The sequence below is a fragment of the Neovison vison genome, chromosome 13 (genome assembly GCF_020171115.1).
Source record: "Neovison vison isolate M4711 chromosome 13, ASM_NN_V1, whole genome shotgun sequence".
NCBI lineage: Eukaryota > Metazoa > Chordata > Mammalia > Carnivora > Mustelidae > Neogale > Neogale vison.
Genome location: NC_058103.1, coordinates 24,051,716 through 24,073,717, shown reverse-complemented (window position 1 = coordinate 24,073,717; position 22,002 = coordinate 24,051,716).

Here is a 22,002-nt window from a genome sequence, read left to right as displayed (position 1 = left end):
GAGTGAAATATATATGGTGTTCTCTTAAATCATTCACTAATGTGTATAAACTGTTAGGCTCAGTATAAAATTGTAAAACTCCATCATTACTCAACACATTTAAAAGTGGAATTACAATATTGACACTGATTGGCTAAATTCTCAATTTGGCAAAAACATAAAAGGTATTTGAAAATCAGAATGTTGATATTACAGTTTACATTCTTTTATGTATTTCTTTACTTAATTTAATCTTCTTAAGGTTAATAAATGTAACTCAACTGGACATTATAATCCATCCTAAAACTTTCGGCTGTGATTAGACAATGACCAGAAACATAGATTGGGATTCCAGTGGCACACCAGAACTCTCTTAAGTCTATACTGGAGACTTTGTAGCTTAACCAAGGGGCTAGTCAGGATACAGATAGCCATGCCACATCATTACCTACTGCTAACAGCATATGGAAGTCTGAGAATATGACCCATAAACCATATCATTTATTGAGATTTTATATTATTTTGTCTTCTTATATTTTATATGATTTTCATCTCGGTTTATGAAGCAATACTCCATAATTCTTTAAGATTATAAATCTTAAATCTGACTGAAAGTTTTATTTTTCAAATGTCCTTCTAATGTCAATTTTTCTCATAACCCTGAAGTCATGAGAAAAACTTGAAGTGTGGTGATCATTACATCCCCGTGGGAGCAAAATTTCATGTGTGTGAAGCCAGTTTCGAGGACTCAGCTTCCTCCCTTAGGACACCTGCTTTTAGCCACCATCCTTTCTTACAAGATATTACTAAGGCATGATAACACGTGCAAGCCTTTTCTAAACTCGTACCATCTTTTTTAAATCATTCTTCCTCAGTGCTAATGCCCTGATTTTGTTAAATGACGTATCTTGCTGACCATCCCCAAACATTAAAATCACTTCCCTGTGTAGAATCAATACAATGTCACTTATGCTTTAAGCCTAAAGTTGAATCTTACCATCTGTGAAATTCCATTATTTCACTGAAATATGGCCACAGACGCCATTGTCCTAGAATTCATAGCAAATGGTTTCTAAGACATGCTGGTCAGAATTCTAGATCCCCTCTCCTACTGGATGATAAAGGGGTATGGGGCATCAAGTAGCTGGAGTTCTAAATCTTGCTTACCTGCTTCACCCAGAGCAGAACCATCCCTCCTTTTTTTCTTTGTTCAAATGAAACTAACATTCATATAAGAATACCACAGCTTTTAAATTCTTTAATAAAGGAATACAGAATAAAACAAATACTTCCTCCCCCTGCTAGATTATAAATGCCAAGAAAATGATCATTTATACCACTCCTTTGATTTCTTCCAATACCACTCTGTCTATAATTTAGTGAATGAATAAATGAAATACTATTAGATGGGCTGACATTATGCTAGGTGTGAGAAAAAAGAAAACTTTTTTTTTCAGAGATAGTATGATACAATGATACTATGATACTATCATACAGAGATACTATGATACAAAGCTTATACAAAATAGACTAAAATTTAGGAAAGCTAGTTCAAGCCTTAAACAAGCTTGGTGTGCTAGCTATAGGATAACCCTCTTGATTATTAGGTTCCATTGAAATTGAATAATATTTACTATAATGCCAAATCAAGTGCTGATTCAGGGAGGCAGGTAATAGTTATGGTTAAAAACTTGGGCTTTTAAGCTAGACTGCTCACATTTAAATCTTGGCTAAGATTTATACTTTTGACCTTGGGCAAGCTACTTAACCTTGCATAAGCCTCAGTACTTCCATCTGTAAGATGGACATACCTTATGGAGTTGTTGTTAGACCATTAGTTCATGTGTAGTAGGCAGCAGTACCAGCAGGATTATATCAGGAAATGTTCTGAGCAACATGAAGTGCTAGACAGTGAAGACACAACTCAAGTTATCTCAATGTCTATAATTTTCTAGCACCTCAAAAATACAGTTAAGGAGAACTTAGGGAAGCTTTTAAAATTATTTAGCATTTCAAAGTTCTCAAATGTATACGATAATGGTCATGTGTTCTATGGGGTTTTGCATTAAAGCAAGAGAAAACCAAAATCGGGCTAATTATTATCAATATTGACAAAAACTACTGTAGCAGCATTTTCTTCTCACTTACTCAGAAGTAATATGTACTTATTTCTGTTGCCAGGACATCTTATAAAATTTGCTATGATGGCATATGTTATTTTATTAGGTGTCCTTGTGTCCTTGAGGTAAGCTTCCAAGAACAGGACTTCACTTAGGGTGAAACACCTGTCCTCATTTGCCTGGGACTTTTCCAGTTGAAGGACTAGAAATCTGTTATCCAGGCACCCCTCAGTTCTGGGCAAACCAGAAATGGTTGGTCACACTGAGGTCTCTTTCTCTATCCCCTATAATGTCTAGCATAGTTTCTTACATGTGAACAGTGTTCAAATAACATCTACTGAATTAAAGCAAATTCAGTTGGTTGCTGTCAAACCCATCAATCAGTTCACTATACATCAGACGATTCTAAGACTGTAAAGCCAAGGAAAATGTCTTGGTCTTATGTGACTAAAAAGTTACCACGTGAATTGATGTAGGCTCAGGAAAAGTCAAGAAATATAAAAAAAAAAAAAAAAAAGTAAATCCAATAATGCAATGAAAGTAAACTACCCAGAAAATTTTAATATACAGTAATTAAATTTTTTATTCATCATTCAGAAAGTATGGGTGAGGTTGATATTAACTAGCCAAAGTAGCAATATATTAAATTAAGTGCCTCCAATTGGCATCAATTTTTCTTTTTGCAAGATAACAACTGTATGTTTAATAAATACTAACAGCTTATTAAAAATGTAGTGAAGGGCCATTATGGTGTTTATGAAATGTATTTTTTAAGCATTCAAAATATTTTAATAAGTGATACTTTTGAAAATCATACACAATTAAGTGCGAACATTAAATATATCTGTGTTAAGAAAAGCATGGGTAATGCCCTCTACTAATTATTAGTGCTAATGCACCATGGAGTCTGCTTGGTTATTCATCTTTTGAAATGGTCATCAAGGACTCCTGGATCTTGGCAGTCCCGTGAGAGCTAATGCAAGCCTGATACATTCATGCTTTGCACTCCCAGTGTTAGTGATAGTGCATCAAAGACCTAGAGGTTCATAAGTCATACTTTCTGCTCCAGTCTCTGTGAGAAATATCAACAGAGCATACTTTCTGAAGAGTTTTAAGTACTTCCAACCTCTGTTGGAAACAGGAAGGGCAAAGGTAAAAACAAAATAAAAAAATAAAAAGGAAAGGAAAAGAAACAATATTGAACTTTAAAAAAAGAGAAAGAAAGAGAAATACTTGCTTTGCATTTAGACCAAGGTTAGAATTTTTTTTTTTTTTCCTTTTTCCGTGTCTGTTTACTAATTCATCTACCCCATGATCCTTGCAAGGGCAGAAAGTCAAACAGCCTTGTACTTGTGCCCCTCTGTACTCTGGGTGACTTTTCTAAGCTCAGAGCTCCCACTGACTTCAAAGAGGGGAAAGGCCAAGGAAGAAATCCACAGGGTGCTAGCGAGGGGGGAGGTGGCCAGGGACAAAGCTGTACTTAAGTCATCTGAAATGCAGCATTGTTTCTCTATCATCATCCGATGGCTTCAATTAAGTTCTATCTTCAATACTGTGTAGCGGATTTTTTTTTCTGTAGGTGAAATGGAAACATCTGTATGTTGTCATAAATCTAAACCCCCACAAAAAATAATAATTCTGAATGGTTTTATGTGTAGAAATGTCAGATCAGACACATGTCAGGAATATAGTCTCCTTCCTGCTTTGTGGGTCCATACAATCAGAAGCTGCCCTGGAAATACTCATAATTTTCAGGGATGGCTAATAAAGCCTAATGAGAAGTTTATAAGGTGTTCATAATAATTTGACCAACACTTTGTTGCACTAATATGTGAAATGAGGAAGAAGCCATGGAAATGGAGAGACATGATAAGGTGAAGGAAGAAGATACTGCCCTTTGGTAATAATTTGATCCTATGAATAGTTTTTTTTTTCCTTTAATATGTAAATTTCATGGAACATAATCATTGGCCTTCTTCTCTCACCTTCAAGTACTCCATTTTTCTTTTAAGATTTTATGTATTTATTTGACAAAGACACAGGGAGACAGGTAACATAAGCAAGGGAAGTGGGAGAGGGAGAATCAGGCTTCCTGTTGAGCAGGGAGCCCAAGGACACAGGGCTGCATCCCAGTACCCTGGGATCATGACCTGAGCCAAAGGCAGCTGTTTAACAACTGAGCCATCCAGGCATCCCCTAAGTATTCCATTCTTGACCTGTATTTTGAGCTGGAAAAAAACAAATGCATGCATGAATTGTTTCTAAATTGCTTCATTTGAAATGGATTACCCAAAATGTATGTTATTTATAACAACTTTCTAACATTCAAATACTTTTTTTTTGTAATTGTTACTATTCTCTTTTTTTGTTTGTTTTTTTTCCAATTTATTTATTTTCAGAAAAACAGTATTCATTATTTTTTCACCACATCCAGTGTTCCATGCAAGCTGTGCCCTCTATAATACCCACCACCAGGTACCCCAATCTCCCACCCCCCCCCCCGCCACTTCAAACCCCTCAGATTGTTTTTCAGACACTTACCATTTTATGTCCCTTCCCCCCCGCCCACCCCCGGCTGCGTTTTGGCCATTTTAAAGCCCGATGTCAAACATCATTTTACAGTCTAATTTCTAATATTTCTACTAAACTTTCCACATCTCCATGTGGAATCCTTTCCTTGAACATCACATTCATGTTAGCCTTCTTCCAAAAATCTAATAATGAGCCTTGCAACTGTGTCTAATTTCTTCCAGAACTTGTCACTACCAAGTTCCCATACCAAATGCTATACTGTTAGTACATTTGAAGCTCTCTATTTAGCAAAGTTCACCATGCCCTTTTCCTCCCAAATAGCCAATAACTGATACCTATTTTTATTATTAGAGTAAAAAGCTAGTTTTCATGGCCTGGTCTTTACTGCTAGTAACAGAGCTCCTTTGACAAGCTTTTTTTCTTAGTAAAACATATTAATGAATAATTATTGAGAGACTGTCCTAGAGTAGGATAAGCTTAAAAACATGACTACTTTCTGTGTCTTTTCCTATATCCTCATTACAAAACCCAGGTTTCTATAAAATACAGCATGTTGTATACTCTATCTGAGGGGTTAGCAGAGGGAGCCTCCACAGATCAAATCTGGCCCTGGCCACTCATTTACTCTTACCAATGGCCATTTTTTTTTAAAGATTTTATTTATTTATTTGACAGAGAGAGATCACAAGTAGGCAGAGAGGCAGGCAGAGAGAGAGAGGGAAGCGGGCTCCCTGCTGAGCAGAGAGCCCGATGCGGGACTCGATCCCAGGACCCTGAGATCATGACCTGAGCCGAAGGCAGCGGCTTAACCCACTGAGCCACCCAGGCGCCCCACCAATGGCCATTTTTAACTACAGCTATGTAACCAGAAAGTTGCAATAGAAACCATATCACATACCACAAACCCCCAAATATTTACTATCCAGCCTAAGAGAAAATTGTCTAGCCAAAGACAATGATAAATTCTAAGCTAGAGTTTCTCTCTTGATTTCTGATGTCCATTCCCTTCCCAGTAAACTGTGGTGGCCCACCCATGGGGGGTGGGGGGAATTGCAAGATTTCCTTCAGCTTTCTCTTTAACTCAGAAGAGAGGTTCTTAATCTTGGGGTCATGAATGAGATTTCTTTTTTGAAGTCATTTGTTTTGGTCTATGGCTCCATGTATATATACACATTTTCTGGAGCAACATGTATTCAGTGGCTGAGAATATAGCTTAGATGCAGATAATTCTGATGTTTGAATGCAAGCTCTAACAGTTTGGCTATGGGACATTATGTAGGTTGCTAAAAGTTTCCTAAATTTCAATTTTCTCATCTGAAAAAAATAGAAGTATTCACACCTACCTGAGAAGACGCTGAGAAAAATAAAAATATACATGACATTGTCAACAAAGTTTATAAAGCACATGCCAACAGCTCATCAACAGCTCCTAGTCAATAGATGGGAAACTATTGAACACCCAAAGAGAAAACCAGCTCACATTACCACTTTGGCCTCACTAAAACTTGAATCTAACTCAAACTAAGAAGATTTAGTCATCATGATAGGAAATAAAGGCTGATTAACTTACTGAAGAATGGAATCAACTATAGCCATGTTTTCATAAACAGTATAATAATGAGGTGTCCGCATAGAACGAGTTTCATAACACGCAGCTTGGAAGAGCATGTATTAACACACCTCTCTGGCTTATTTCTAAGGGTAGCCACATGTAAAACCTGTACGCTTCTGTAAACACATAAACCTATATCAGGGCTTTGAATGTTGTATTTTAGTTGTATACTGCTATCACCATTTCACTTTGACAGAAAAGAGACAAAATAGCATAGTCTGCCGGCTTAAAGGTGATTCAAAGAAAATGAATCCATTACACTGTCTCTGGAAACCAGAATAATTATTAAGGATAATGCAGCAGAACTTCATATTTAATAGCTAAAATTTTAAAAATAATAAGTTGACCAAATGGTGATTTTTTTAAACCCAGGGAATAAAATAGAAATGATAAATTTAGTTCTAGAAAACATCTCTGCCTATTTAACATCCTTTCCAATCTGCAGTGGTACCAGCAGTGTTGAGAATGACAGTACATATGTTATGACTGTTTGAATTTCAGAAAGCCTTTGGTTAAATTCTGCATAATTGGTTCCTGCTTAAGACAGAGCTTGCAGGAATCCAGGAGGAGACATGGGAGTAGATAAAGAAGGAGTGAAAGAAACAAAAACCAGACACTCCTGGTAAGAGGAACCATGTCCACTCTGGGGGGAAGTATTAAGAGGGTTCCACATGGAGCAGGGCTTAGATCTTGGCTGCCTTTTATCTGAGTAACTGATTCAGACAGTGGGATCAGATTTAAGTGGTTACATTTGCAGATGCTGATTGGAGGACAGTGAACATGGAGATAGTTGCCAGAGAAATTCGGAAGGAAGGGATGTACTTTATTATAGCACAAAAGACCAACACATGGCATTTAATAGTTATAAACACATTAGGCTCACAATGCATTTACATAAAAATGCAGAGGAAAAGGGCAAGAGATAGAGCCTTAAAATATAGACCTGTATGACACAGGATAAAATAAAATTCTATAGAACCCTGGATTTGAAGGTTTTTGCACTTAATACTTCAGAGTCTTAAATATAAAGACTTACTGAGTTAAACTATTTACATTAAAGTGACACCACTTTGAAAAAAACTGTATTTATTTAGAGAATTAAGATGGATTTTTCCCACCTTCTACAGTTTGGGTGCAAATTCAAATTCCAGGTTATTAAATAGTGAGCAAAGATGACATTACAGACTGGGAACAAATTGACAGTGCAGTTCCAACTTTGTGAATATCCCTATACAAGTCAATTTGCAAAAACAAAAATAAAAGAGGGCATAGTCGATGTAGGGACAAGATCTCTTCCATAAGCATGGTAAATTTAAATATGGTGGTATAACTTGGGCCTGAGAAATCTGAAAAGATCACCAACTCACTGAATGTTGGAGTGGTACTAAAATGTTCTTTGTCTCCACTCTATCAATTTAGAAATAAACTAACAAGAATTGCTCATTTTTCAAAACCAGTTGCACATGCAAGTGTCATCATTTTAACTTCAATTTAAAGAAAAACAAGTCAGTCATTACCATTTCTATTACCAGCTTTCAAAATGAATGGGAAAATTTAAGCAACAGGAAATGAATTATTTCCTTAAAATACACAGTCGTATTATATGAACAATCAGATGATTCACATTGACTTTAAAAAGAAAACATGCATACTGTTGTACACAAAGCGATTCATGTTCTTGTTTAATTGATTGCACAAAATACTTCAGGGTGATGACAATTCTCTACTTGTCATTGTGACTGATCATCTAAGAATAAAGAATAGAATGCAAAAAGTCAGCAAACAAACGTTTGAGAATCAAAAACTTGAGCCAGGTATTTTAATTTTTACACTAGTTTGTGGATACTAATAAAAATAAGCCAAACCTGATAAGAGAAAACATGAGATCAGATGAAAGATTTGGAATTATTTTAACAAACAGTTGGTTTCAGAAAAGGGCACATATATTCTGGCTGTAAGCCAGAGATCTTTCCTGCTTAATTCTGAGCAAATCAAATTACAGGAAGCAATCATATACCCTAGATTCTTTATTGAAGAGGTGAGGCCAGACATTGATAGCAAATAAGGTATATGGATAAATTCTGCTCTTTGTTTGGGCTCTCAGCAATGTGCTAGAAAGATTTTGAGGCCATTCCTAGAGTCCTTAAAAAAATATTCCTTGAGCAAATACCACTGTTTCTTGGAGGAAATGCAAATAGAGTGTTTGTTGTCTTGGAGTTAAATGCACACCTTCTAAGTTTCTGAATTCTTTTGTTACAATTAACTAAAGAAGAGAGAAACATACTATTATTTCTCTGTGGGACTATGGACCTGTGTTCACTAAAAAACTTACTGTCCAACACCTTGAATAGTGGAAAATATTCTCAGACAGGCCAGTTTTCATGGGAAAAGTAGGAAGTATGTTATCAAATTTTTATGTTAAAGTTAATATTTGCTTTGTTCCTTTTTTTTCTATTTCCAGAAAAACATATGAAACTGCATCTGATATTTGCTATAACACGTATTTGACAGGTTGACACCATGTTAAAAAGGTATGATAAAAATAGTTAATACTTATTGATGATTTACTGTTTCCCAAGTACTACGGGAATGTTTTATGTCCTTTAACTGGTTCATAAGCAGGTCCTAAAAGATGAGGTTTATTATTACTGTTTTACTGATAGGGAAATGGAATCCTAGTGAAGTTTAGTTTACCTAAGATAATGTCAGGTCTAAGAACTGAACCCAGTTCAGTTTGCTTTTAGAGTCTGTATGAGGAAAGATTATAAAAATTAGGTGCGTATGAATTTTAAAATATTTTTTGAATCCCTTTTGTGTTCTCAGTATTCTTATGGGTGCTAAGGGGAACATCAATGAGCAGAAGAAATGTTCTGTCATACAACATATTTTCAACTTAAAATGTTACAGTTTCTACAAGTTTGAGTAGATAAACTATAGTGGATAGTCAAAATCATTTACCAAAGGGAATTCAAATGTCCATCAGATGTTTTTGGTTTTGGTGGTGGTGTTCTGTATACCTTCTTGAAATGAGGTCAAGGTATACCAAATAATCATGGACTAAACATAGATTTTTTTTTTCCTATGTATCTTTTTTTTTTTTAATGAGGATTCAAATATTAAAATGAATAAGTTCTATAGAATGGCTGCTACACTACTATCCCTTATGGTTTTGATGTTATATATACAGCTTACAACAACCTCCCAGAGGGGACTGCATGATAAGGACCTTGGAGAAACCTATGAACTCTGAAGATGCCTGACTTGATAGAGCCATTCACAGAGGCTCTGGGAATCAAATCCATCTCTGCCTGGCTCAAATAAGGCCTCCATTATGCTATGATGAAACCGAAGCATAGATATTTGGAATTCCCTTCCTACAATATTGGAACATCCTCATCTAGACTGCTGTGGAGAAGAGATCTCACAAGCCACAAGCCTAGTGTTCAAGGTTGCTTACATAGGCCATCCCCATTCCCCATACCCTGCTGAGAACATTCTCCAACTCTCAGTCTATATACCCAGATGCTAAGCATGATTTCATACATCTTACAGTAAAAACAAACAAACAAACAAACAAACAACAACAACAACAACAACAAAAAACAGGTGAGCCCCAAGCAAGAAAGCAGTTTTTATTTGAGATTTTAAAATTTTGCTTAATTTCATAAAATAATAAAATCATTTTACGGGTGTAAAATCTCCAAACGACAGGTGAGGATATTTTATCCTATACTGTCTGAAAAGTCCTGCTAGCTCACATTTATTCCTTTTTCACTTATCCATTTGGCATTCAGAAATCTTCTCATGTGGCTAAAGCTCTGATGTATTAAAATAGCACTTGGTATATTACTGTAAGATCGGAGAGTGCCTGCATGTCTACCCAAGCCTTGCTTCCTTCTTTAGAATCCCTTTTGTGGTTTCTACAGTGATAAAATGAAGAACATTTGTAAAATGTAAAAACTTCCACAGAGACCTCAGTTTGCAAAAGATTCATATATACTTTAGAAAGAAAGCATTCCTTGTTGTGTGCAGGTGTGTTTTCCATGAAGAAAATTGAATTATCCATTGATGACATCTAGATTGGAAATGATCCTGATGCTTCCTCTTTCTTTTAGGTCTTCTCCATCAGAAGTTCTAATTGCCCTACTCAGAAATCACACGTTTTTGATTACCTCAAAAGAATTTGTACTTTCCCGACAACATAAGAAAGGAGTGAAGGAAAGAAGATCGTGGGGTTTTACTGTTTTCTGTTTTGTTTTGTTTTGCTTGTTTGTGTGTTGGGTTTTCTACTGTTTAGTTCAATAAATTTCAGTCTTATTCTGCTATCTACAAAGATCATGCAGGTAAAGAAATAATATATGTAGATCATTTCAGAATCCTAATGAAAACCTTGTGAGTCATCTGACGCAAAATCCCACAACCAGCGAGCTGCAGAGAAGAACCCAACCCAAGGTCTCTCTGATTCCACTGCTCCCACCCTGACTACACCCCTCCTCAGATTCTACCATTCAACGGCACTTAGTCACCACACTTCTTAATCTTTCCCCTCAGCTGAGTACAGATCCTGGGAAGGGAGAGAGTCTTTAAAAGGTACTCAGATTAAAAATGTCTCGTCTGTGGGGCGCCTGGGTGGCTCAGTGGGTTAAGCTGCTGCCTTCGGCTCAGGTCATGATCTTAGGGTCCTGGGATCGAGCCCCGAGTCTGGCTCTCTGCTCAGCAGGGAGCCTGCTTCCTCCTCTCTCTCTCTGCCTGCCTCTCTGCCTACTTGTGATCTCTGTCTGTCAAATAAATAAATAAAATCTTAAAAAAAAAAATGCTTAGTCTGTATTTTCTCTGATGCCCAAATAATGCATCAATATTGTTTACAAATGATGGTAGATTAGGACAGAGAATGTGTTTCTCACAAGTTTCCCAAGTCTAATGCCTCACATTAGATACTTATTAATCCATTGATGTGTTCTCAGAAAATACTGGAATATCAGTTGTTCAAATAGATTGAAATCATGTTTACTGTGTGTCTGTGAGTTTGGGTCATAAAATTTCCGTATTGAAATCTCTATTTGATCAGCTCTATTCCAATTGATTTACGTTAATGCTAGAAGATGTATGACCAAGAGATGCATGTAGCAAATGAATGGTAAAATATCTCTATGTATGGGCATCTTCAGTGTAAACAGAGTATGCTTCTCATTTTTTTTTTCTTTTTTTGAGAGTGCTTCTCATTTACCAGACTTTCCTTCTCTGTCCTTACTATACTCACAAGTGTGTGTGCACGTGTGTGTACACATCACACTTCTCTTCAAACTCACATATCATTAAAACACGCCCTGACATGACAAGTTTGAAGATTCAAATGAGTATTTTTTTTTCTAGGTAGTTTAGAAAGATCAAGGGGATTTTATAAGTTCAGTGCAGGAAAAAAACCACAGAGCTAAAAGCTCTAAAGAGAAGCATCTCCTGTGAGTGTTTCGGTAGACTTTCCCATCCACAGTAGGTTTTTCTTTTGGACTCAACTATAATAAAGATATGGGCTTGTGAGTGTCTGTCAGCCTGGAGTTTTGCATATTTCTGGTGCAGGTGTTCAGGGTCTATTCCGGGTAACCTAATGACCTGCTGTTCTCATTTTGGTTATCGGTTGGGAAGGTGAGATGGCATTCAGCTGGTATGAGGATAGTGAGTTTGTGGAAAAAGGAGGAGGAACATTTGATAAACACCAGGAATCAGAAAGTGTGTTGGTAGCAACTGACACACAAAATCTCCCACCTTTGTCAACGTCCCACATCTTGGTTTGGTGCTATCTATCTGGCACTCCATGGTGTCTTATAGTAGATGCTCCTCCTTGCTTTAATTCAAAATAATTATAATCTCCAAATCATAAAATACTGATGAATTCTTATCCATCTGGATTTTACTTACTTTATTCATAATTTTTACTTCCTAGAGAAAAATTCAAGCATAATTTCTAAAATTTCAGCTGACCGTGGGAAATTACAGGATTTTAGGATGTTTTTATATAATCAAGCCTAAATCCTAGACTTACAAACTGTGTAAAGCAATAGAAACTGCTTTTCAAAACAATGATATATATATATATATATTTTTTTAAACATATATATTTTATCCCCAGGGGTACAGGTCTATGAATCACCAGGTTTACACACTTCACAGCACTCACCAAAGCACATACCCTCCCCAATGTCCATAACCCTATCCCCCTTCTCCCAACTCCCCTCCCCGCAGCAACCCTCAGTTTGTTTTGTGAGATTAAGAGTCACTTATGGTTTGTCTCCCTCCCAATCCCATCTTGTTTCATTTATTCTTCTCCTACCCACTTAAGCCCCCATGTTGCATCACCACTCCCTCATATCAGGGAGATCATATGATAGTTGTCTTTCTCTGCTTGCCTTACTTCACTAAGCATGATACGCTCTAGTTCCATCCATGTTGTCGCAAATGGCAAGATTTCATTTCTTTTGATGGCTGCATAGTATTCCATTGTGTATATATACCACATCTTCTTGATCCATTCATCTGTTGATGGACATCTAGGTTCTTTCCATAGTTTGGCTATTGTGGACATTGCTGCTATAAACATTTGGGTACACATGCCCCTTTGGATCACTACGTTTGTTATCTTTAGGGTAAATACCCAGAAGTGCAATTGCTGGGTCATAGGGCAGTTCTATTTTCAACATTTTGAGGAACCTCCATGCTGTTTTCCAGAGTGGTTGCACCAGCTTGCATTCCCACCAACAGTGTAGGAGGGTTCCCCTTCCTCTGCATCCTCGCCAGCATCTGTCATTTCCTGACTTGTTGATTTTAGCTATTCTGACTGGTATGAGGTGATATCTCATTGTGGTTTTGATTTGTATTTCCCTGATGCCGAGTGATATGGAGCACTTTTTCATGTGTCTGTTGGCCATCTGGATGTCTTCTTTGCAGAAATGTCTGTTCATGTCCTCTGCCCATTTCTTGATTGGATTGTTTGTTCTTTGGGTGTTGAGTTTGTAAGTTCTTTATAGATTTTGGATACTAGCCCTTTATCTGATATGTCGTTTGCAAATATATTCTCCCATTCTGTCAGTTGTCTTTTGATTTTTTTTTCAAAGATTTTATTTATTTATTTGTCAGAGAGAGAGGGAGAGAAAGCGAGCACAGGCAGACAGAGAGGCAGGCAGAGGCAGAGGGAGAAGCAGGCTCCCTGCCGAGCAAGGAGCCTGATGTGGGACTTGATCCCAGGACGCTGGGTTCATGACCTGAGCCGAAGGCAGCTGCTTAACCAACTGAGCCACCCAGGCGTCTCTTGTCTTTTGATTTTGTTAACTGTTTCATTTGCTGTGCAAAAGCTTTTGATCTTGATGAAGTCCCAATAGTTCATTTTTGTCCTTGCTTCCCTTGCCTTTGGCGATGTTCCTAGGAAGATGTTGCTGCGGCTGAGGTCGAAGAGGTTGCTGCCTGTGTTCTCCTCAAGGATTTTGATGGATTCCTTTATCACATTTAGGTCCTTCATCCATTTTGAGTCTATTTTTGTGTGTGGTGTAAGGAAATGGTCCAATTTCATTTTTCTGCATGTGGCTGTCCAATTTTCCCAACACCATTTATTGAAGAGGCTGTCTTTTTCCATTGGACATTCTTTCCTGCTTTGTCGAAGATTAGTTGACCATAGAGTTGAGGGTCTATTTCTGGGCTTTCTATTCTGTTCCATTGATCTATGTGTCTGTTTTTGTGCCAATACCATGCTGTCTTGATGATGACAGCTTTGTAATAGAGCTTGAAGTCCGGAATTGTGATGCCACCAACTTTGGCTTTCTTTTTCAATAACCCTTTGGCAATTCGAGGTCTTTTCTGGTTCCATATAAATTTTAGGATTATTTGTTCCATTTCTTTGAAAAAGATGGGTGGTACTTTGATAGGAATTGCATTAAATGTGTAGATTGCTTTAGGTAGCATAGACATTTTCACAATATGTATTCTTCTAATCCAGGAGCATGGAACATTTTTCCATTTCTTTGTGTCTTCCTCAATTTCTTTCATGAGTTCTTTATAGTTTTCTGAGTATAGATTCTTTGCCTCTTTGGTTAGGTTTATTCCTAGGTATCTTGTGGTTTTGGGTGCAATTGTAAATGGGATTGACTCCTTAATTTCTCTTTCTTCTGTCTTGTTGTTGGTGTAGAGAAATGCAACTGATTTCTGTGCATTGATTTTATATTCTGACACTTTACTGAATTCCTGTACAAGTTCTAGCAGTTTTGGAGTAGAGTCTTTTGGGTTTTCCACATATAGTATCATATCATCTGCAAAGAGTGATAGTTTGACTTCTTCTTTGCCGATTTGGATGCCTTTAATTTCCTTTTGTTTTCTGATTGCTGAGGCTAGGACTTCTAGTACTATGTTGAATAGCAGTGGTGATAATGGACATCCCTGCCGTTCAAAACAATGATATTTTATCATTATAGAAATCTCAAGTGTTTAGCCTTTGTTTAAAAAATATTAAAACAGAAGTATATGTGTATGTGTGCATATGCTTATATGTATATTTGCATATGTAAAAATTTCAGCCATGAAGTTTGGAAAAAGATTTGAGGAGGATACTCCTTACCTAATATATTATATTTTTTGAGATGCTTAATCAAAATTTTATTGCAGACTGTTTGAACCCTATTCTGGAACTACTTTGTCTAACAGTTTTATTTTGGTATTGCCTTTTGAAATAATAGCTTTAGATTTACAATTATATTCATGAAAAATTTAATTTCAACATCTAGTTGCCTACCCACCTACTTCCCTACTTTTCTGCCCTTGCCTCTTTCACTCCTTTTCATCTAAGTATGGTATAAGGGTATGTCTTCATTTCTTCAGCACTTAAATAGAAAGAAAACACTCCTTTGGTTTGAATTGGGAACCAAGGATTCCATGACAGGATCTGATTATCTTGTTTGCATCGAAAGTATCATCTTTACCTTAAAGTTTCCACATCATTTGAGTATATGCCTTGCATAATATTTAGAAAATCATGATTTTAATAAGGCCCCCAAACAGAAGAGTGAGCATCAGATCATAATTCTTCCAACTAAGTGGCTTCTCAGAGCATTAAAAGTCAGGTAGGAGAGGAACTTCTCTTGAAATAAAAAGGGAAATCTGGTGTGTGTGTGTGTGTGTGTGTGTGCACGCGCACGTGTATGTGTGTGCATGTTGTGTGTTTCTGTTTGATGAAAATCAATACTGGTTATCTCATCTACCAAAACATTGTTAGGTACTTGAAATATTTCAAAGAATTTTTATTGTGAGAGAACTGTGAGAATCTTTATTCAAAACATAAGGATATTGAGTTTCTCCCAGGTCATCCAGTTTGTAAATACAAGAGTCAGAATTTGAATCTAAATTTGTTTGTGTTGTTGCATCCGCTTCCATTTATGACATTTGTTGTAAATAAATAAATAAATAAATACATTGATCTCTCAGAAAACCTAAGGAAAAAAAATTAAAAATCACCAAATGCAATAGACCACACAGAAATGTTAACTATAGAGAAGGATAATGGTATAGTAATTTTCCAAATAAATTATATGTATATAATATATATTCCAAATTATATATCATAGTTTATATAGACTCACATTTTATATATGTTTGTGTATATATATATATATATATATATATATAAAAGTATGTATAGAAAAAATATATATATAATTGTATGTATAGAAACAAATTATACACACACATATGATTCAGATTCAGGATTCAGATTATTGTATAATTTTCTTTTCTATTACATGATACTCTTTATTTTATGAATTTATTCCCTTAATTCTCTAATGTAGCTAGTAGAATGCCTTCCTGCTGTAGGCTTTATATTTCTCTCCAATCCTGAACATGTTTACACACATTAAATTCTTACTCATGTTCAGTGACTTGAGATGAAAAAGAGACGGTTGTTCAAACAGGTGCCAGCAAATTAAGAAAAGTACAGTTTATATTATTCATTCATTTGTGCACAAGTGTCTTTTTCTCTGCATTTAAATTAGCCAAGAAAGAAAGAAAATTAGAGGTGTTGATCATTCCTTGTTGGAGCTGAAAAAATGAAGGGTGAGCCTGTCAGTGAGGAGGCTTGGCTTATGTTTAGTTCACTGCAGGGGTGCAGTCTCTTTTTTTTTTCTAAATTAAATAGCACGAGGTAAATTGTGTATATCCCAGATTCTTTTCTGTGCCATAGACCAGAAGTACCTTAATTCCCTAGACATCTTCTAGTCAAGAGTTTCAAAAAGTTGGGGCACCTGGGTGGCTCAGTGGGTTAAAGCCTCTGCCTTCAGCTCAGGTCATGATCCCAAGGTCCTGGGATAGAGCCCTGCATCAAGCTCTCTGCTCAGCAGGGAGCCTACTTCCTCCTCTCTCTCTGCCCCCTCTCTCTGTGCCTGCCTTTTGACCTACTTGTGATCTCTGTCTGTCAAAAAAAAAAAAAAAAAAAAAAACACACTTAAAAAAAAAAAAAAAGAGTTTCAAAAACTCATTCTCGGGGCACCTGGGTGGCTCAGTGGGTTAAGCCGGTGCCTTCGGCTCAGGTCATGATCTCAGGGTCCTGGGATCGAGTCCCAGATTGGGCTCTCTGCTCAGCAGAGAGCCTGCTTCCCTCTCTCTCTCTGCCTGCCTCTCTGTCTACTTGTGATCTCTCTCTGTCAAATAAATAAATAAATAAAATCTTAAAAAAACAAAACAAAACAAAACACCTCATTCTCACCACCTTGGAGATGATGCAAACATTTACACCTGATGAAGGTATATCTACTACTCACCAAATAATTACAGAGACTAGTAATGGTAACGGTCAAGACCACAGAGGCAGCACAAGGTAAACCACTTACTGTCTCAGGAGATAACATCATGCTGTTAATGTATCTTCCTTGCTCTGTACTCCTATTGCCTGCAAATTTACCATTTATAAGATGATATTATAGTTAGCTTTGTCATTCTCTACCAGTAAACTATAAATTCACTGAGTCATGACAATTATTGGTTTACACTATTTCACTTTTTTCCTTTTTCTACACGTCTTTTTACCCTAGAATCAGTTAAGTATCATACATACAACATGTTGATACATGTATGTTTTCTGCATGAATGTAAGAATCACAGATCGTGTAAATGAATCTGATTACTCATTTTGCCTACAGTAATGACCACCTGGAAATAAGACGATATGTTGAGAACCCCACCATAAAAAACTCAAGCTTCAAGATGGGATAAGGAGGGAGACAAACCATAAGTGACTCTTAATCTCATGAAACAAACTGTGGGTTCTGGGGGGAGGGGGATTGGGAGAAGGGGGGTAGGGTTATGGACATTGGGGAGGGTATGTGCTTTTGGGTAAATTGGAAGGGGAGGTGAACCATGAGAGACTATGGACTCTGAAAAACAATCTGAGTGGCTGGGCGCCTGGGTGGCTCAGTGGGTTAAGCTGCTGCCTTCGGCTCAGGTCATGATCTCGGGGTCCTGGGATCGAGTCCCGCATCGGGCTCTCTGCTCAGCAGGGAGCCTGCTTCCCTCTCTCTCTCTCTGCCTGCCTCTCTGCCTACTTGTGATCTCTCTCTCTCAAATAAATAAATAAAATCTTAAAAAAAAAAAAACAAAACAATCTGAGGGGTTTGAAGTGGCGGGGGGGTGGGGGGTGGGAGGTTGGGGTACCAGGTGGTGGGTATTATAGAAGGCACGGCTTGCATGGAGCACTGGGTGTGGTGAAAAAATAATGAATACTGTTTTTCTGAAAATAGATAAATTGGAAAAAAAAAGAACTCAAGGTACATTTTTAGGTAGTTGTTATATCTGAAAGCTGCCTTTGCCTTATGTGTTAAGGTCTTAGTTTGAAGAATTAAACTTATAGATGGTGTGTTTAGAAAGTATGATAAAGACTGCATAGAAACATATTATAAGTTTGAGGTAAGCATAGGTGCCTCTTGATTTCAGTACAGTTGGACACATTTCATTCATCATTAGCATGCTATAAGTATCCCTTTCTTCTCCTCTCTAACTTTCTGATAGCTCTGTTCCCCAAGTTGCTCTCCAGAGCACAGCATTTTACTTCTAACATGCATTTTAGTTCTTATATGGAGTTAATACAGCTAACATTTTGGTAAGAAAATTTTAAAGTGCATTGACAGTTTTGAAGAGCAGAATTGACACTAGAATAATTAAAATCACAATGTGTAATCATGAGACAATTTCCTAGAATGCAGATAAAAGTAACTGCAAAATGACAGCTATGGTATACAGAAAGGGACTTCCAGATTAGAAACTATATGTGCACAGAAGAGAGAATTTGGAATACATGACATAGAGGTAATAGTCAAGCATGGTATCTCATGAAAATGAAGTAACAGAAAAGCAAATTTGAAAACTTGTACTACATTTTAGCCTAACATCACAAAAAGCAATTTAGCCATGACCCACTCTGGAAAACATGTATGACTTAACAGACCAAAGAAACATTTGCATGAGAATTCAGGTAAATAAAAATTCTAAGAAGTTACATAACATGACTAGACTGATCACAGCTTTGACTGAAATCATGGATACTGAAGACTATTGCCAAGGCCTATGCTACGTAAATGGGAAGAAAACAAATGGCCCACTGTAATTGTCAAATATCTTTCTGAGGGACGCCTGGGTGGCTCAGTGGGTTAAGCCTCTGCCTTTGGCGCAGGTCATGATGGCTCAGGTCATGATTTCAGGGTCCTGGGTTCAAGCCCCTCATAGGGTCTCTGCTCAGTAGGGAGCCTGCTTTCCCCCTCTCTCTGCCTGCCTCTCTGCCTACTTGTGATCTCTCTCTCTCTCTCTGTGTCAAATAAAGAAATAAAATCTTAAAAAGAAATCTTTCTGAACTATAAGATTTGACACAAAAATCTCATGGAAAATTAACGAAGTTGCACATTTCCCAACTTGAAGTATATCTAGAAATAAGACAATAGTGTATTAAATTCTCCTGGACACATAACAGCTTTTTTTTTTTTTTTTCTTATTTTTCCATACCAGTCATTTTCCATTTTGTAGTAATAATAATTGTTTTTCAAAACTTTTGGAGTGAACATCCCTTGGCTTTGCCATGATTCTGACACAGGACCCTGCTTTTAGATGACCTTTAGTGGCATCTGACCCCAAGCTGCTCATAGCCTTTGGCTTGTTCAAGTCTTAGGGAGAATATATGGTTTGTCATTGGCTAGTTGATAGCGGATAGTTCCCTGTTCCCGTCATCTAAACCAAGGTGAAAGAACTATGTGGTCCCTTTAGGTTCCCCCTCCATGGAGTTAGGAAGCTGGGATAGTTTTAAAAAGATAAACTTGGTGCATAAATATCGTGTTGACTTAGCGTACATTCCATGGAACTGTAACATAAAATATACATATTTTATACACATATATGCATAAAAATAACAGGCTTCAGAAAACATAACAACTCTAAAATCTGTTTTAAAATGTTGAATTCCTACTGTAGTTTGCTTAATGAAGGCTACACATAATTGCACAAAAGTGGTAAAATTGTGAAATACAGAGTGTTGTTAGATGTTTTGAATCAGTTCAACATTGAGATAAAGGGTGAAAAATATGAATACAATTACATTGGAAATACTCATGATAATTCCTTATAAGAAGAAATAGATACAAATGATAAATAATATTAGTAAAGTAATACACATGGTTTCAAACCATGGGTTTAATAATAAAAACAAAAAGGGTTTTTTGCTTACCCTTTTTTGTATTGGGACCACAATGATTGCTCTGAGGGGTTCATTCTCTCCAAAATCTCTCCCCTTTCCCAGAACTTCTCTCATGGGAAGGACAGAGCACATAGATTACAGTGAAACTCAATCTTTAACCTTTTTTTTTTTTTTTTAAGTCTCTTAGTTAATTGAAGCTCCTTTTCTTTTGGATTTGAATCTAATAAGTTGGATGCCTGCAATTTGGTATTATCAGAAAGTAGTGACACTACCTGGTAATTAAGGTAACATTTGAAGTTAGAAATGAAATGATACTGTCTCTGGTGATGTAATTTAAGCACCTGGATTTAGCCATATATATCAATAAATTCTAATTTTTAACAACATTTTTATTTACATTTATTTCCCTCACAGCCATATCAATTCTAAATATAGAATGTTTCTCAAAATCTTAAGCAAGACATAATGTTCTCCTCTTTTTCTCTCATTAGTTTTGCCTATATAAGAGATTCTTGTTCTCATTATTTCTCTTAGTTCAATTCCTTCAAGTCCCTTTGGATGGGTTGTGAGATTCTTTCCTGATGGGTTTTTGTCTGATATGGTCATTTTGCCATGCACGTTGTTTTCAGAAATCTTACAGATCCGGTTGCTGGAATTTCCATAGTAAGGATCAGGTTGTGGGCTGTGATGTAATGGTGATGCTTTCATGGTGAAGGCTGACAGGAAACGTGCTAGAGAACCGGACTTCCCCTCAGGAAATGTGGGAAGCTGCCTCCCTTTGTCAGCAGCCCTTTCCTGATGCAAACAAGAGACAACATGCATCCTCTCTCTGAATGTTCTGAGAACAGTTTGCCCATCGGTGCAAACTTCTTCCAGGAGGAGCCTTTGGGTCAGCAAGTTGGGACACTCTCTTGGAGGACAGCTAACAGCAAATGGACAGGTAGAGCCATCTCCTACATTATTCTGGTAGGATGTTCAGATGCATGTCACATTTGTTCCAGTCTGCCCCGGGGAAATAGCCTGTCAACAACACATAATGAAGACTCAGTTTCTGCGGACACCTCAAAGCCTCAAAATGCATGGAATTCTCCTCCGCAATCCACACCTGTAAACTTAGTTTGATGAATGGGTCGTTCACACAGTGAGGTGGGAGGAAAAAGGAGGGTCAGAAACTTGGTTTGGAGACTTATTTTTTCTATTCTTATTTATAAAGTTGAATTAGGATTGGATTCTTTCTGAGTCAACTGAGAATTGAACATCAAAGAGAACATAGTACATACATCAGGCTGTAGAAACCAAGAAGGCAAAAGGTATAAATGACACAATTCATGAAGCAAAGTGATGGAGGAAAGAGCAACTGTAGGTCATGACAGAAAAGGATAAGGATGAGTATCCCCTATTCATATATAACCTTTGTTTGGGTTGAAAACCAACTAAACTATGTGCTTCTTACTAAAAAGTACACCTAATAAAACATGACAGGAAACAAAAAGAATGGTACAGGTAGACAAAAGCATGCAAGATAGGGGGGTGTGAGAGTAATGATTTTATATGAAGTAGAAACCAAGGCAGAAAGCATTAAGTGAACAAACAAAAAAAGAGGACTCATTTTTCTATTCTTATAATGTATAATCCACAGTGAAAATATCACTGCTATAAGCTTTTATTAGTCAAATATAGCAGCAACATGCTATGATTTAGCTTTAAAGCAGAAAGTGAAATAAAGTGAAGAATATAGAAAAATAAATAAGAGTCAGAGACATAAGTATATAACTCTGACTCATGATGCATCAAGTTGGCTAAAATTGTACATAGCAAGAGGTTTTTCAAACACAAGTAATATATGTATTTGTTTAAAGGAAAAATATAGATGCACCATATTTGCTCTCATTAGTTTTATTACATTATTTAAAAATGTAGAGATGCAAAACCAGTTATAAATTACTTGTGTTCTGACAAACCTATGAAACAAAAGTATGAATTAAATGTAAACAAAGTTTAGAAATTAGTAAAGTTCAGGGCACCTGGGTTGCTTAGTTGGTTGGGCCTCT